This window comes from Dysidea avara, chromosome 5 (assembly GCF_963678975.1).
Source record: "Dysidea avara chromosome 5, odDysAvar1.4, whole genome shotgun sequence".
Lineage (NCBI taxonomy): Eukaryota > Metazoa > Porifera > Demospongiae > Dictyoceratida > Dysideidae > Dysidea > Dysidea avara.
Window position 1 is genome coordinate 22,815,929 of NC_089276.1, and position 15,463 is coordinate 22,831,391.

The window sequence follows — 15,463 nt, forward strand, 5'->3', positions numbered from 1 at the left end:
CTATCATTCTAAGTAGTAGCAAAGTCTTACAAAGAATGTTTTCAGCGAGTTTTATCGCTTTCCAAAAACCCGAGATTGAGAGAAAATCATCTTCTCGCTCAGCCTTCACCTTACACGCTGGATATGTTATAGCTCGAACTTTTCTCTATAACATACTTTCTGTTCTAAAGGCTGGCTAACTCTTGCTTGCTAAAGTTAATCGAAACGTTCATTTTCTCCAATAGCCGTAATACATTTTTGACTTAGCGAACTCGGAAAGTATGTGGAAAATTTACGGCAAAACGACCACGCCTTAAAAAGGCAACCCGTCTATAGCTGAATAAGGCATCTGATGACATTTCTCCATAAAATTTTGAGATTTTAAAAACTCTGAGATCGGATTTTAGGCTACTTTTAGTTGGCAATTACAATAAATCCAATGCTTTAAACTGTAAATACTATAGCTAACTATAGGGCAAAGATGGTGACTATATAAGCTGCAGCTTTGATTGCTCTATTAGAGTAGTTACTTGACTGCTCTATTAGAGTATCTCGATCGTTTTTTAATGCAGTGCAGGGGCGGATCCAGGGGGGGCTTTGGGGGCTGATGCCCCCCCCCCCCCCTTCATATTTAGACTTTACTTGATCAATATGCTGAGTATTATAATGAAATTTTGTCTTAGCATAATTATTATTATTATTTATTTATTGTTAATCAGCAGGACCCTCCAGGGGTATAATGCTGATGTGCAATTACATGTGTACAATTTCAATTAGTTACTTAACTATATAAGTATGTACAATTACGACAAGTTACTTAATTATATACATATGTACAATTACAATAATAAACTATAAAAATATATACAATTACGATAAGTTACTTAACCATATACATAAAAGGGGCTAATTTTTGCTTAAATTCTTCAACACAGTCAGTCTCAATAATCTCAGCATCTAATCTATTCCATTCTGGTACAGTTCTTGGGAGGAAGGAATATTTATATACATCAATTCTTGGTTGGTAAGGTACTAGTTTAAAGTTTTGTGAGTGTCGGGTCCGTAATACAATAGATTTAAATGGGAGATAACAATTATATGATCATTAATAATACAAATACTCATAAAACCACCTTATAAACATCTTTCCAAGGTATTATCAGTGGATTTATGCTAAAGTTTATGCAACAAGGACCCGTATCAGCATTGGAGGTGTACAAGACCGAGGTACTCTAATAGAGCAGTCAGCTAGCTAACTACTCTAATAGAGCATTCACTGGAAACATGTAGTTGATTCTGTTATGGAATTTTTCCAAATCTGCCTGCACCTGTACATACAATGAAGTGCATTGGTTTGTTTAAAGGGCTTCATTCATCAACTTGTGCAGTTAATAATATGTATGGCAATACTTAATTCAGGTACACAATTTCCATTGAAAGTGCTCTCAGATTCAATCTTGTATTGTTCAAATTTCAAAATTTTCCACTTTCAACATTATTATTCTAACATGCACCTATTCAGTGTTGTGCAATTGTGAGAGGGGTGCATCATGTATTTGGTTGTCTGCATCTACCCAAACTTTTCCATTAGCAAAATGCTTCAGAGAGCCATACCTATAATCTAAAGGCAGTATATAAAATATCTATGGGCAGAAAATATTATGAATTTTATGTGGAAATGTCTCCAAATTGCAGTATTTTAGCATCTATTTTTCAAAATTTTCCTGGGGGGGGGGGGGGGCATGCCCCCAGACCCCCTAGTTCCAGCATGCGAAGGAAGTGTACTTCACACACTTCTACCCAAGAGATTAGTACCTTGAGTTAGCCCCCCCTTTTATAAATCCTAGATCCGCCCCTGCAGTGGGAGATGAAAAATGAGCTGTTGCTGAGGGTTTAATAGCTGTGAATGGTGTTAGTTAAGTGCAGCTGCATGCATGCTGCTGAAATACAGTCATATATATATAGTTGTATGATATGACAAACTGTCAGTACAACAATGTTTATGTATTTATATTGCCACTGAGCTAAATTTAAAAGGGTGTTTCTGTCGAAACCCCAGAAACCCATCTAGATCCGCCACTGTAAAGAAGCATGGAGAAGGTAACATCAAGAATTCATAATATATATACTAAGGAGAGTATCCTACTCTCATATACCCCTGTAGAAAGGCGTATCGTGAAGTTATGGCGTAACACTTCTGAGTTCGCCCGTTTTTCTTTGTATAATTAATGATGTCATTAGTTGAACATGGTATCGATTGAACGCGTGCCTACCAACGTCGCTAGCAACCAAATTAACTCCAACTTTCTCCCCCAACTACAATCGTTCCTTCATGGGTTAAGACCGCTTCGTAGGCGTTTCTTACTAGGCCATTCGCGAATACGGTTGTTCTGAGCGTCGCAAGTGTGAAACGGTGCTAACGATTCTTGCACTTTTACTGCTTCCTGTACGTCACAAACCACAACATCTTGTCGTTACGTCATAACTTCACGATACGCCTTTCTACAGGGGTATATGAGAGTAGGATACTCTCCTTAGTATATATATTATCATAGATAATAGAGTAAAGGGATAGGAAACGCAATAACGTGACGTCACAAAATACGTACATTTCTATTGGAATTCCGTGTAGTACGTCACGAACATACTCGTTACGCTTGCTGCGCTTGTATCAAAGAGAAACAAATTGTTGTAACGACAGAGTTTTGTAACCAACGACTGTAAAACTTCGCTACAGTGAACTCAAGTAAGTAATCGAGGGAAATAGGATGGTACCAACCCTCAAGGAAGTTATACGCAAAATTAAAGGAGATTGAAAGTGAAAAAAAACGGCCCAAAATTACTTTAAACCACCTTACTTTCTTCGTAAATATATTCTATCCTTTTAACTGTGATAAACCTATTCCTTACCATTTAACAGAGGGAATCAGAGAAAATATCGGAGCAAAACAGGAACTGTTGCTTGAAGAAACGACTAAGTATCTTCCATTTTTAACCAAAAGTTTAAACCACCTTGCAGTACAACGCAACGGTAAAAGACTGTGTTGGTGACACGCCTAGCTTACCACAAGATTCGAAAGTGGAACCGGCTATAAAAGAAGCGGTATGGACGAGGCATGAAGGTACGATGAGCGAAAGTGTGACAGCGTGTAACAATCACGGTTAATGCGATACGCTTTGTTACAAAATCTACGGTCTGAATTCTCTCGCCAAAATCTCTCACATAGGCCTAAATACTTACTGTAGTCTGTTGGATTACTATTTACGCTGCTTAGAACACTAATTCTCACAAAACTGTCTTGTCCTTTCAAGTCACGCGTAACGGAAATCAAACCGGAAATCGCTTGCGTTTCCTATCCCTTTACTCTATTATCTATGATATTATGAACTCTTGGTAACATGTATACTGCCAGCTTGCATGCAATTCATTTTACATTTTACTGATTTTAATAGAGCACTTGTATCTGCCAACAATTGAAGATGAAGAGGATTATGTAACACATACACAACATTGCTTATGTACATTACAGGATACACAGCAACACATTATATTTAGTACATCATAGACATGTTCACTAATAATACAGATATTATTACATGTAACATCAAAGATGGTGGGGCACAAGCGCAGTGTAATTAGCTATGAACATTTTGAATCATTTTAGGCTTGATTGTATATACCCACTAATACTACCATAATGCCATATTATAAGATAAAGTATACATAAGAGGCTAATGTCTTGTCAATAAATTTTTGTGGAGAAATTGTGAACTACATGATCTCTGCTATTTAGTACTACTGTACTAAATGATAATCATTATAATATTCCATCAGGTGTGACTTTGTCCAGTCACCTCCAGATGATCTGCTTTGTAGGATGATGTCATTATCCTGTACATGATGTGATCTTGAGTGTCTGCTGTCTGTAAATTCTGCCTGGGCCGTTACCTCAAGTCTGAAGTGATTAACCACAGCACAGTGTTTATTCTAGGACTGTTAGGGGGGGGGGGGAACTTCCCCCCCCCTAAAATCTCAGACTCACTCCCTAAAATTGTGAGTGACTGCTATGCTATACTAAGGTTAAACTTGTTATTAAATGGCACACAAAACATCAAAAATGCTATTAGATTAAATCTCAGTGTGTTTAATATGTAAAAATTTCCCAGGTTAAAAATTGCAAATCCAACCTTAAAATGCTATCAGATTCAATTTAATTTTAAAACATCTCCTATACAAGGTATACAACTAACAAAAATTTATATAGTGATGGCTATTCAATATCTGTGATTATCAAGTTCAGCTTCTTAGTTTTTTCTATATGCTTAACTCTCAAAAATGTCCTTAAATTCAATCTCAGAAAGTGTAACTTTCCAAGTCAGTTTACTTTCAAAATGGCATGCAGCCAGTCCAGATTTAATTTCAGAAAGCCGGATTTTAAAAAATTTCCATAATCATGGAAATACTCTAATATTCTGAGTAAATTCAATTTCAAATAGCCAGATTCAACATATTTTATGTATAGTGCACTATACTAAAAGAGATAATAATTATTGTGAACATGAGGTGCACATGCATGGTTGTCCCAGATATTACATCATTATGCTATCACTACTACACTTATGCATCGGTCAAGTTCTACAGAATCTGGCTGCACCTATATATGATCATAAAATCAAATTCAACACCCATGACACAGTGTTGTGAACTCGGACAACTATATATCTGTATTTCACCTAGTTACCCCCCAAATTCCTGATTCCCCCCCAAAGTGGAAATCCTAGAATAAACACTGCCACAGCAGTTGTCCTTATTGTTGTGAAGAGAATTTTCAGTCTGTGTCAAACAGAAAGAAGACAGCTTGCCATGTGCTTAACCTTCAGGTGTTCTGCCCTAACAAGTCCTAGGGTGTAGTTGGGTATAGAGAGTTACGAGGACCATCTTTACAAGAGCACTACAGCTAGCTAGCAATATTGAGTGTCTCTTCACTGAGGTGTGTTGTAGTAATGAGCGTGGTGTGGTAATCTAATGTAAACTACTTGAAGATCACTTGAAGTTGCATGGAATGTGAACTGCGTCAAATGAAGTGCAAATACACAGTATTGTGATGGTACAGGTAGCTACCAGTGGATCAACAGTAGTCATCAACAAGAGTGTCTCAAGTATCTGATGGAGTGTCAAAACCATTGTGAGGCCTGAGAACACGTGAGAAGGGAGGAGATGAGTGTACACTTAGAAAAGTGTCCGCTAGCAATAGTGAAGCGTCCATTTGCAGTTGTGGGTTATGACAGTGTTGTTAGAAGAGAGGAGTGGATGGGACATATGAAGGAGGCAGTAACTTGCCATCTTGGAACTGGAAGGAGCTAAAACTACTTTTGAGTTTAGAGGAACAACTGAAAGGTAAAGTACAGGAGGGTGAGGAGTTAGCTGTTACCAAGAATATCCTTACTAAAGCTACTGAAGATAACAGAAGGGAGTTAAATGAGGTGATAAAGAAAGCTGAGCAGATAATACAAGAGAGCATGAAGAAACTGAAGGAAAGGTTTGAACAAGAACTGTGAAGTTAAGAAAGGAAGTAATTAAAATTGACTAAACAAGAAATGGAAAATCAGATGGAAAATAATAAGCAGCTCCTTCAATGCTACAATGTCCCTAAAGTTGTGATAAATGTTATACAGTAATAATACAGATTTCAAAGGGTCTAAGTAGTACTGACTGGGTTTACAATGCCACCATTAATGTAAATTTCTTCACCTCTAGCACAGAAACCGTTACTTGCAGATTAGGCAGCAACTAATACCACTGGCATTGGCAATAACTTCTGCAGTGGCTTTAGAGGATCTAGTTTCGGCAGAAGCCAGGGTTTTAATTTGCTGCACTGTTTGTCACAAAGATTGACAATGATGTGCCAGAGAACTTTGAACCAACAACAGAGTTTGAACCAGTTGTGAAATTATCATGTGGTGATACAATGACCTAGCTCTGCACGATGAAGAAAACAATTTAAAATTATTTTCCAACATAACTTTTTCCTTTATCATATTAACGAAACAGTGAATCAGTGGAAAGAAAGAGGAGTGGGTAATATTAAAATACTAAAACATAAGAATACTGGTCGAGTGAGAATGGGAAATCAAGTGCTCAAAGTTTGTTGTAATCACATGATATTTAAGGGAATGAAACTTGCCCCATGTGATGACAAATCTTTTACCTGGTCAACCCTTAGTGATCTGTCATACCTTACACATGGGGAAGCAAGGGCAGAACAATCCACAGTGAAGTTAAAATATGTTGATGCAGCAACTGTGCATGCCTTGCTGTGCCAGGTGATTACAAATTAACACCCTCTAGTTTTAGTGCTATGGCCACACTATTGAGTGCTTTGCCTAGTATTGCTACGCCAATTGCCGAAAGGTATACCATTAAAGCCATTGTCCCTTGTTCACAGCATAAATCAGTCAGATATGCTTATGATCCTAGCAGATCTCAACCGAAAAGATCATTTAACACTACCAGCAGTGGGCCTAATGCAAGGTATAGAAACTAATAATTAGTCACGATCATTAACCTATCCAGAACTACGGTACCAGATTAAATTTTTGTAGCATTTAAATCTGAGCACTACCAGCAGTGGGCCTAATTCAAGGTAGTAACTAATAATTAGACACAATCATTAACCTACCCAGAACTATGGTATCAGAATAAATTTTTATACAAAAGTATACAATAACCAACCATGCATACATCCTGTTATTGTTGTTCATAATTTAGTTAATACATAATTGTTTGTTTCGGGCTATAATATTGGTTTGTAATAATTTAATGCTTCCATGTTTTAGACTATTTAGTTGCATGCATTATAAAAGCATGCTGTGGTCTATAATTTTTGTGTACATATGTGTACTCTACATATGTATATCATGCACTGTCAATCAAATCATTATGTAGTAATATGCAAGGTTAGGCTTTAACAACTGAAGATTACAGAAACGTAACTGTTTGCATGAATCCATACTTCATTGTCAGGCTATTCAGTTTAACATAGGGCCAGCACTCATGTCTATACTGCCATATTCAAAGCCAAAGTGTTCTGTATATATACTTCCATTTTGTGCCTTGTACAGTATGGTGATAAAATATACTTCACCTCAAATCATGTGAATGCTAGCTGTGGTGACACCATTGCTACATATCCCATGCACTAAGAGAGCAGTCAACAATTAATAAGGGTTGTGCTTACATCTGTTTCTCATTACATTTCCATTTTAAGTTAACTACAGGACTGCCACCACTGTATAGTCTTCAACATATACCTACAGTTTATAGCTGCTTTGACAGAGACTTTGTTGTGTTAGTACCTTATGAATAACGATAAACCTGTTTATAAATTCCATCATGAATCTTGATGGAATTATTTAGAGTGTTGTATGACAAACTGCCAATCACTTTTATAATAGTCATTAGAAGCCATGCACAGATCCTCTCTTAATTTCAATAAACAGGCACAATTCCAGGTTGTAATAATATCTAATCCAAAACAGCCAAGCTGTAAAAAAAGTGTGCGGCCCTCAGAAAGGCTATGGTGAAAAAAGATGTGAAATCCAAGGTGGCGGCCAAGAAATGGCTGTGATGGTAGGTTAATGGTAAAAATTTTAATAACGACAATTCAGGTGAATTTTTGTGCCGCTTCACAAAATTTACCTGAATTGTCATTATTAAAATTTTTACCATTAACCTACCATCACAGCCATTTCTTGGCCGCCACCTTGGATTTCACATCTTTTTTCACCATAGCCTTTCTGAGGGCCGCACACTTTTTTTACAGCTTGGCTGTTTTGGATTAGATTTCATTTCTTTTTGTATTTGTATACCAGCTTTGGGACTTTTTTAACCTACGTTTTTTTTCTTTACTACAGGAAGAAGAAAAGATGAAGTAGATGTACTTTAAATATTTTATCAGAAAATGTACAAATTATATATACTGTATAATACATATTTGACCGCATTTGCAAAAAGGGGTCTTCCACACACATCCAATTTGCCAACTTTGACAATTGATAACTTCAGATTGGAAAGAGCTATTGCCTTGATATTTGGGCAGTGGTGAGCACCACTATAGCTGAATACATGGTGAATTTTCAGATTAATATGTTACTTGAACACTGAGTTATGGTCTCCAACGTTTACGGAATTGGATGTGTGTGGAAGACCCCTTTTCGCAAATCCGGTCACATATATTGATTACAGAAATCTCCATGGTGGTTTCTTTGTAACTGGACACTCTACAAGGTGACTTCTTCTAATTGCTCTCTCTACAGGGTGAATTGTTTGTAGCTGAACGATCTACAAGGTAACTTCTTCTAGCTGATCTCTCTACAGGGTGATGTGTTTGTAGCTGAATTTTGTATAGGTGATTTGTTTGCAGCTGAGCTCTTTACAGAATGGTTTCTTTGTAGCTGAACTCTCTAAAAGGTAACTTCTTCTAACTGATCTTTCTACAGGGCAATTTGTTTCTGGCAGAATTTTCTACAGGGTGATTTGTTTGCAGCTGAACTCTCTACATGGTGGTTTCTTTGTAGCTGAACTCTCTACAAGGTAATTTCTTCTAGCTGATCTCTCTACAGGGAGATTTATTCGTAGTTGAATTCTGTACAGGTGATTTGTTTGCAGCTGAGCTCTTTACAAAATGGTTTCTTTGTAGCTGAACTTTCTCCAAGGTAACTTCTTCTAACTGATCTTTCTACAGGGTGATTTGTTTGTAACTGGACTATCTACAAGGTAATTTCTTCTTGCTGATCTCTCTACAGGGTGATTTGTTTGTAGCTGAATCCTGTACAAGTAATTTGTTTGCAGCTGAGCTCTTTACAGAATGGTTTCTTTGTAGCTGAACTCTCTACAGGGTGATTTGTTTGTAGCTGAAATCCCTACAAGGTAGCTTCTTCTAGCTGATCTCTCTACAGGGTGATTTGTTTGTAGCTGAACTCTCTACAGGTGGTTTCTTTGTAGCTGAACTCTCTACAATGTGACTTCTTCTAGCTGAACTCTCTACAAGGTGACTTGTTTCTAGCTGATCTCTCTACAGGGTGACTTGTTTGTAGCTGAACTCTCTACAGGTGATTTGTTTGTAGCTGAACTCTCTACATGGTGGTTTCGTTGTAGCTGAACTCTCTACAAGGTAACTTATTCTAGCTGATCTTTTTACACTGCATATTTGTTTGTAGCTGAGTTCTCTACAGGGTGATTTGTTTGCAGCTGAACTCTCTACATGGAAGTTTCATTGTAGCTGAACTCTCTACAATGTGGCTTCTTCTAGCTGAACTCTCTACAGGGTGACTTGTTTCTAGCTGAACTCTCTACAGGTGATTTGTTTGCAGCTGAGCTCTCTACATGGTGGTTTCTTTGTAGCTGAACTCTCTACAAGGTAACTTCTTCTAGCCGATCTTTCTACAAGGTGATTGAGTTTTTTGCAGCTGAACTCTTTACATGGTGGTTGCTTTGTAGCTGAACTCTCTAAAAGGTGACTTCTTCTAGCTGAACTCTCTACAGGATGATTTGTTTGCAGCTGAACTCTCTACGTGGTAGTTTCTTTGTAGCTGAACTCTCTACAATGTGACTTCTTCTAGCTGAACTCTCTACAGGGTGACTTGCTTTTAGCTGATCTCTCTACAGGGTGACTTGTTTCTAGCTGAACTCTCTACAGGTGATTTGTTTGCAGCTGAACTCTCTACATGGTGGTTTCTTTGTAGCTGAACTCTCTACAAGGTAACTTCTTCTAGCTGATCTTTCTACAGGGTGATTTGTTTGTAGCTGAATTCTCTACAGGGTGATTTATTTGCAGCTTAACTCTCTACAAGGTGACTTCTTCTAGCTGAACTCTCTACAGAGTGATTGATTTTTTTTGCAGCTGAACTCTCTACATGGTGGTTTCTTTGTAACTGAACTCTCTACAGGGTGATTTGTTTGTAGCTGAACTCTCTACAGGGTGATCTGTTCATAGCTGAACTCCCTATAAGGTAACTTCTTCTAGCTAATCTCTCTACAGGGTGATTTGTTTGCAGCTGAACTCTACATGGTAGTTTCTTTGTAGCTCTACAATGTGACTTCTTCTAGCTGAACTCTCTATAAGGTGACTTGTTTCTAGCTGATCTCTCTACAGGGTGACTTGTTTCTAGCTGAACTCTCTACAGGTGATTTGTTTGCAGCTGAACTCTCTACATGGTTTATTTCTTTGTAACTGAACTCCCTGCAAGGTGACTTCTTCTAGCTGATCTCTCTACAGGGAGATTTGTTTGTAGCTTAACTCTCTACAGGTGATTTGTTTGCAGCTGAACTCTCTACAAGGTGATTTCTTCTAGCTGATCTCTCTACAGGCCGATTTGTTTGTAGCTGAACTCTCTACATGATGGTTTCTTTGTAGCTGAACTCTCTACAAGGTGATTTCTTCTATAGCTGATCTTTCTACAGGGTGATTTGTTTGTAGTTGAACTCTCTACATGATAGATTCTTTGTAGCTGAACTCTCTACAAGGTGATTTCTGCTATAGCTGATCTTTCTACAGGGTGATTTGTTTGTACCTGAACTATCTACATGATGGTTTCTTTGTAGCTGAACTCTCTACAAGGTAACTTCTTCTAGCTGATCTCTCTACAGGACAATTTGTTTGTACCTGAACTCTCACATGATTGTTTCTTTGAAGCTGAACTCTCTACAAGGTGATTTCTTCTAGCTGATCTTTCTACAGGGTGATTTGTTTGTAGCAGAACTCTCTACAAGGAAACTTCTTCTAGCTGATCTCTCTACAGGGAGATTTATTTGTAGCTGAACTCTCTATACATGATTTGTTTGCAGCTGAATTCTCTACATGATGGTTTCTTTGTAGCTGAACTCTTTACAAGGTAACTTCTTCTAGCTGATCTCTTTACAGGGTGAATTGTTTGTAGCTGAACGATCTACAAGGTAACTTCTTCTTACTTATCTCTCTACAGGGTGATTTGTTTGTAGCTGAACTTTCTACAAGGAAACCTCTTTTAACTGAGCTCTGTACAGGGTGAATTGTTTGTAGCTGAACTATCTACAAGGTAACTTCTTCTAGCTGATCTCTCTACAGGATGATATGTTTGTAGCTGAACTATCTACAAGGTAACTTCTTCTAGCTGATCTCTCTACAGGGTGATTTGTTTGTAGCTGAATTCTGTATAGGTGATTTGTTTGCAGCTGAGCTCTTTACAGAATGGTTTCTTTGTAGCTGAACTCTCTACAAGGTAACTTCTTCTAGCTGATGTATCTACAGGGTCACTAGTTTGTAGCTGAATTCTCTACATGGTGGTTTCTTTGTAACTAAACTATCTACAAGGTGACATCTTCTAACTGATCTTTCAACAGGGTGATTTGTTTGTAACTGAACTCTCTACAAGAAAACTTCTTCTAACTGATGTCTGAACAGGGTGATTTGTTTGTAGCTGAACTCTCTACAGGGTGATTTCTTTGTAGCTGTTCTCTATACAGGTTACTTATTTCTAACTGATCTCTTGAATTCTGTTCAGGGTGACTGCTCTATTAGGATGACTGCTCTATTAGAGTATCTCGATCTCGCACTTGCTACACCAAGTTGGATTTCGTGTTATAACTCCGTGGCTTTAAGTCTGATTTTTCTACACCATTGAAGAGCCTTTCTAAGATGATAACTCCATCTGTACAGCGATTTTCAAAGCATTACCCCAAGTGGTTTATCTGGTAGGCGTGGCAAGCATAATAATAATAATAATAATAAAATTAAAAATTAGCTAATCTCGATTGCGTAATTGTTACACACTGTTGATTTTTTTCGCTGTATCTTCCTGGTTTTTAGCTCGATTTCTTTCAAACCACAAAAGGTTTGAGGTTCAATAGTTAACCTATTCACCCACCGATTTTCAGCTTCTTCCCATACGCGGTTTGCCCTGTAGGCGTGACAACATATTGGTGTTATTTTTCGTGCATAATCGCTCATAACTCTTTGCCTGTTTATGGTATTCCAGCCAAAGTTGGTACCGAGATGCGCCTTTATACCCCCCTTCTGTGTGCCAAATTTCCAGGCAATCGGATAACGCGTTCGCGTTTTATAGCAGTTTTTGTAAGTGTGCGAAAAGAGGAAGAAAAATAAGAAGAAGAAAAAAAAAACGAAGAAACTAAGCCAATTTTTGAAGTCGCATATCTCAGGAATTCCTGAAGTGATTTCGCTCAAATTTGGAATGTGGAGTGCTGAAGGTGGAGGAAATCTACACAGCAAAATTTGTCTTGTTTCATCAAGGAAGCACAGAGCTACGGAGGTGCGAAAATTGCGTTTTCTTTCTTCCTGTCAATATACTCACGGGGTTGCGCGCCGGCTTCTTGGGCCGCACGACACACTACCGTGTGTCTTGATTCTCCATGCATGGTGATGCTACTGAATTTAATCTGCAAAAATCAATGAATAAAAATGAGATGTTGTAACCACTTTCAAACTAACAATTGTGACTGCTTTGCTTAAAATTTTCATTTTCAACTGCTCAATCAATTTTTAGCCATATTCTCAGAAGTCCTTAACAATTTTTAGTTGCTCTTTCCATTACCTTCTATATATATATATATATATATATATATATATATATATATATATGTATATATATGGCTGTTGTTACTGTATGTTAGCTATATACCTATAGAAAATGTATTGCTGTCATAGAAAAAAATTGAGAAATATTGTTTCTGCATCCCATACATGCCCAAACACACACACACACACACACATGCACATACATTATTACGTAAATAGGTATAATAGCTTGCATATCCTAAAAGCAGATTGTCTGTCTGATGACTCTTTCCTATTTCTATTTCTTACTAATCACACTGCTTGAAGGTTCTTAGTTTACTAATTTGTTAAGATGCCTTACTGTAGTTATACTGATAGTAAAGTGTCAGTAAACTTAAGTATATGGAACATAATTATTTTACTAAGTTTTAAACTCTCAGTAAAACATCAGTGAATGCGAGTTTACTGAAAAACTACTAAAATAACAAACAATTAACTGTTCCATATACTGGGGATATACCACTGTAGTAAACTAAGATACTTCAAGCAGTGTCAATCACACACTTGGCCAAGCTGTTAAGGGAGTTTTAAAAGTTTACATACCTCATGACCACAACTATATAATTGGTGGAGTATAATTATTTGGTGCAAGTAACAAAGCATGAAAATATGCATAGCTATATGGTTTAAAAGGAGATACTGTAACACATAAGAAGCTATAATGGGAAGTGTCAGTGTCTTCAAAATGATTGTACCTCCTTTCATGTAATCTTAAAAAATATTATTATTTACATTGCAATAGTGTACTGTATTATAATGTCTATATTGCTATGTCTATATTATGACATTTGATAGTAAAACTTGTATTATAAAACAGCATTTAAAAATATTGTACAGCTCTTACTGCAAAAATTCCAAGCTGCCAACAAAGAGGTGGTGCTATTATCAAAAAAAGTTTTTCACAGTTTCATAGTATAAATAGACTGATTCTTTTATTGTAATTGGCTGCTGTGTATTTTGCTGCTGAATGTTACTATTAAGACTATGAGCCAAGCTTGAGTGGAAGAGTTGGGGGCTACTTTCAAGAAGGGCTACCAGGAAGGGCTACTGTATTCCAGGACATCTCATTTGGGGAGTTGGGGTAGGGGGAGGAACCAGGAATTTGGGAGATAACCTTGTGAAAGTCTATATGATAGCTAGCTACACCAAGTTGACAACCATAAAACTAAAACAGTTGAAATAGTTGACTGGTTAGTCAAGGCTACAAGTGTCACAAGTGTTGTGATAGGGTCTGGATTCTATGGTTCTCTTGGTAGAGCTAAGAGTTTGATGTATGAGTGTTGCTGTTGATGTAACATCTATATAGGACAACCATGTACACATCATGATCATACATAATGCGCACTGTACATACTGAATATGTTTAATAATAAGTTTGTTTGAGACATAGCATTGACCATAAATGTATATATGTTACCACAAGGAACCAACAATTTAAAAGATCTCAGTGATGTCTTCCAAGAACAAAAAAATCTAATTTATATTCAATATAAAAGTTTATTATTTTTTAATAGCTATGAGGCCGTTCTCAAAACAAAGAACTCTTTTAAAATCAAGCTTTCTGGTGGTGGTTGCGCATGAAGCTGGCTCAGAAAATTTTAAAACTTTCACTTTCTAGTCTTAATTTTATTTTGAAGACCTACTTAATTTAAGAAACTGAGCTCTTGTATATCACTAAGTAGGAATTTTGAATAGTCACATAATATGTACCTGCAGTGGAATGTATTTTAACACAAACAAATTAATAATTATATATAAGAAAGTTAGCAATTCCAACCATGTATTTATGACCATACCACTGTTTCTGTTCAGTTCTTTCCCTTCAGTGAATAGCTGATTGTGGGTTACATCTGTACGATTATAAGTTAAATATACAATCAAGCATGCACCCACAGCCAACTTGAGGGCTGGTGTCTGACTAAATTAATTAGAAATTTTATATGAGTAAAGATCATAGAAATGAAAGGCAATGAATTAAGGGAGGTCATCTTTACCTGCAGCTATATACTAGTGGTTTAATTAATCCCTATATATACTTTCAGTCATGCATGGCTCTACTTGACAGGCTGTACATGACTGAAGAGAGGAATTAGATGTCCACCTTTGTTACTTTTTATTTTCTATTTTCCCTATTATATACTTAAATGTAAAATGACATTTCCACTCATAATTATATAGCTACTATTAAGCAGTCAGCCTAATAAACTGTCAAGCAATCATTTAAATAAACTGCTGAAATCACTCTCAGGTTCTCTATAAATTTGTTTGGAGGAATTCAAATATATCCTAAGTTGGCATGCTCTCTGCTCACATAAGATATACATTCCTTCCAAGTTGATTTGATATCTTAATACTACATAGACCATTGCCACTAGACCACACTGTTAAGTTCATCAGTTATTTTAATACATTACATTTAGGTACCCACTTTTACATGAATTATAATTAGGGTACTGGCTATATGAGAATACTGTGTTAGCTAATTAAATATTTTTCATGTTATACTGTCATACAGTTAAGCCCTTTCAAATGATACCCCTGAATGGTGGCCAACCTCTTTTAAAAAGATTATGTTCTAAAATAACAGCATTAGTACACCCCCCATAAGGGCAGCTCTGTACATATTCTCCAACATGGTGTCTAAGGCTTGATCCACTTTCAATATTTGAGCAGTCTGCATTAGTGTACCACTACATTAGAAGTGTAACTATAGAAATTATATAATACAAGGGATATCATAAGAAACTGGTCAGTCCTAAAATCATGGATCACTTTATTGTGATCAGCTGACTCACTTAAGATGACTCACTTAAGATTTGTTTATATAGGTTTCCCTGTTGGTTAATATTCCCAACCAGTAGTCAGTAATATGT

The 15,463-nt window shown here is 36.8% G+C and overlaps 1 long non-coding RNA gene across 2 annotated transcripts in view; it reads left to right on the plus strand.

The window, feature by feature from the left end:
• The window catches only part of LOC136256079 (uncharacterized), a 236,119-nt gene that overhangs the window by 186,362 nt on the left and 34,294 nt on the right, over positions 1-15,463 (plus strand). The gene's annotated exons all lie outside the window — the stretch shown is intronic.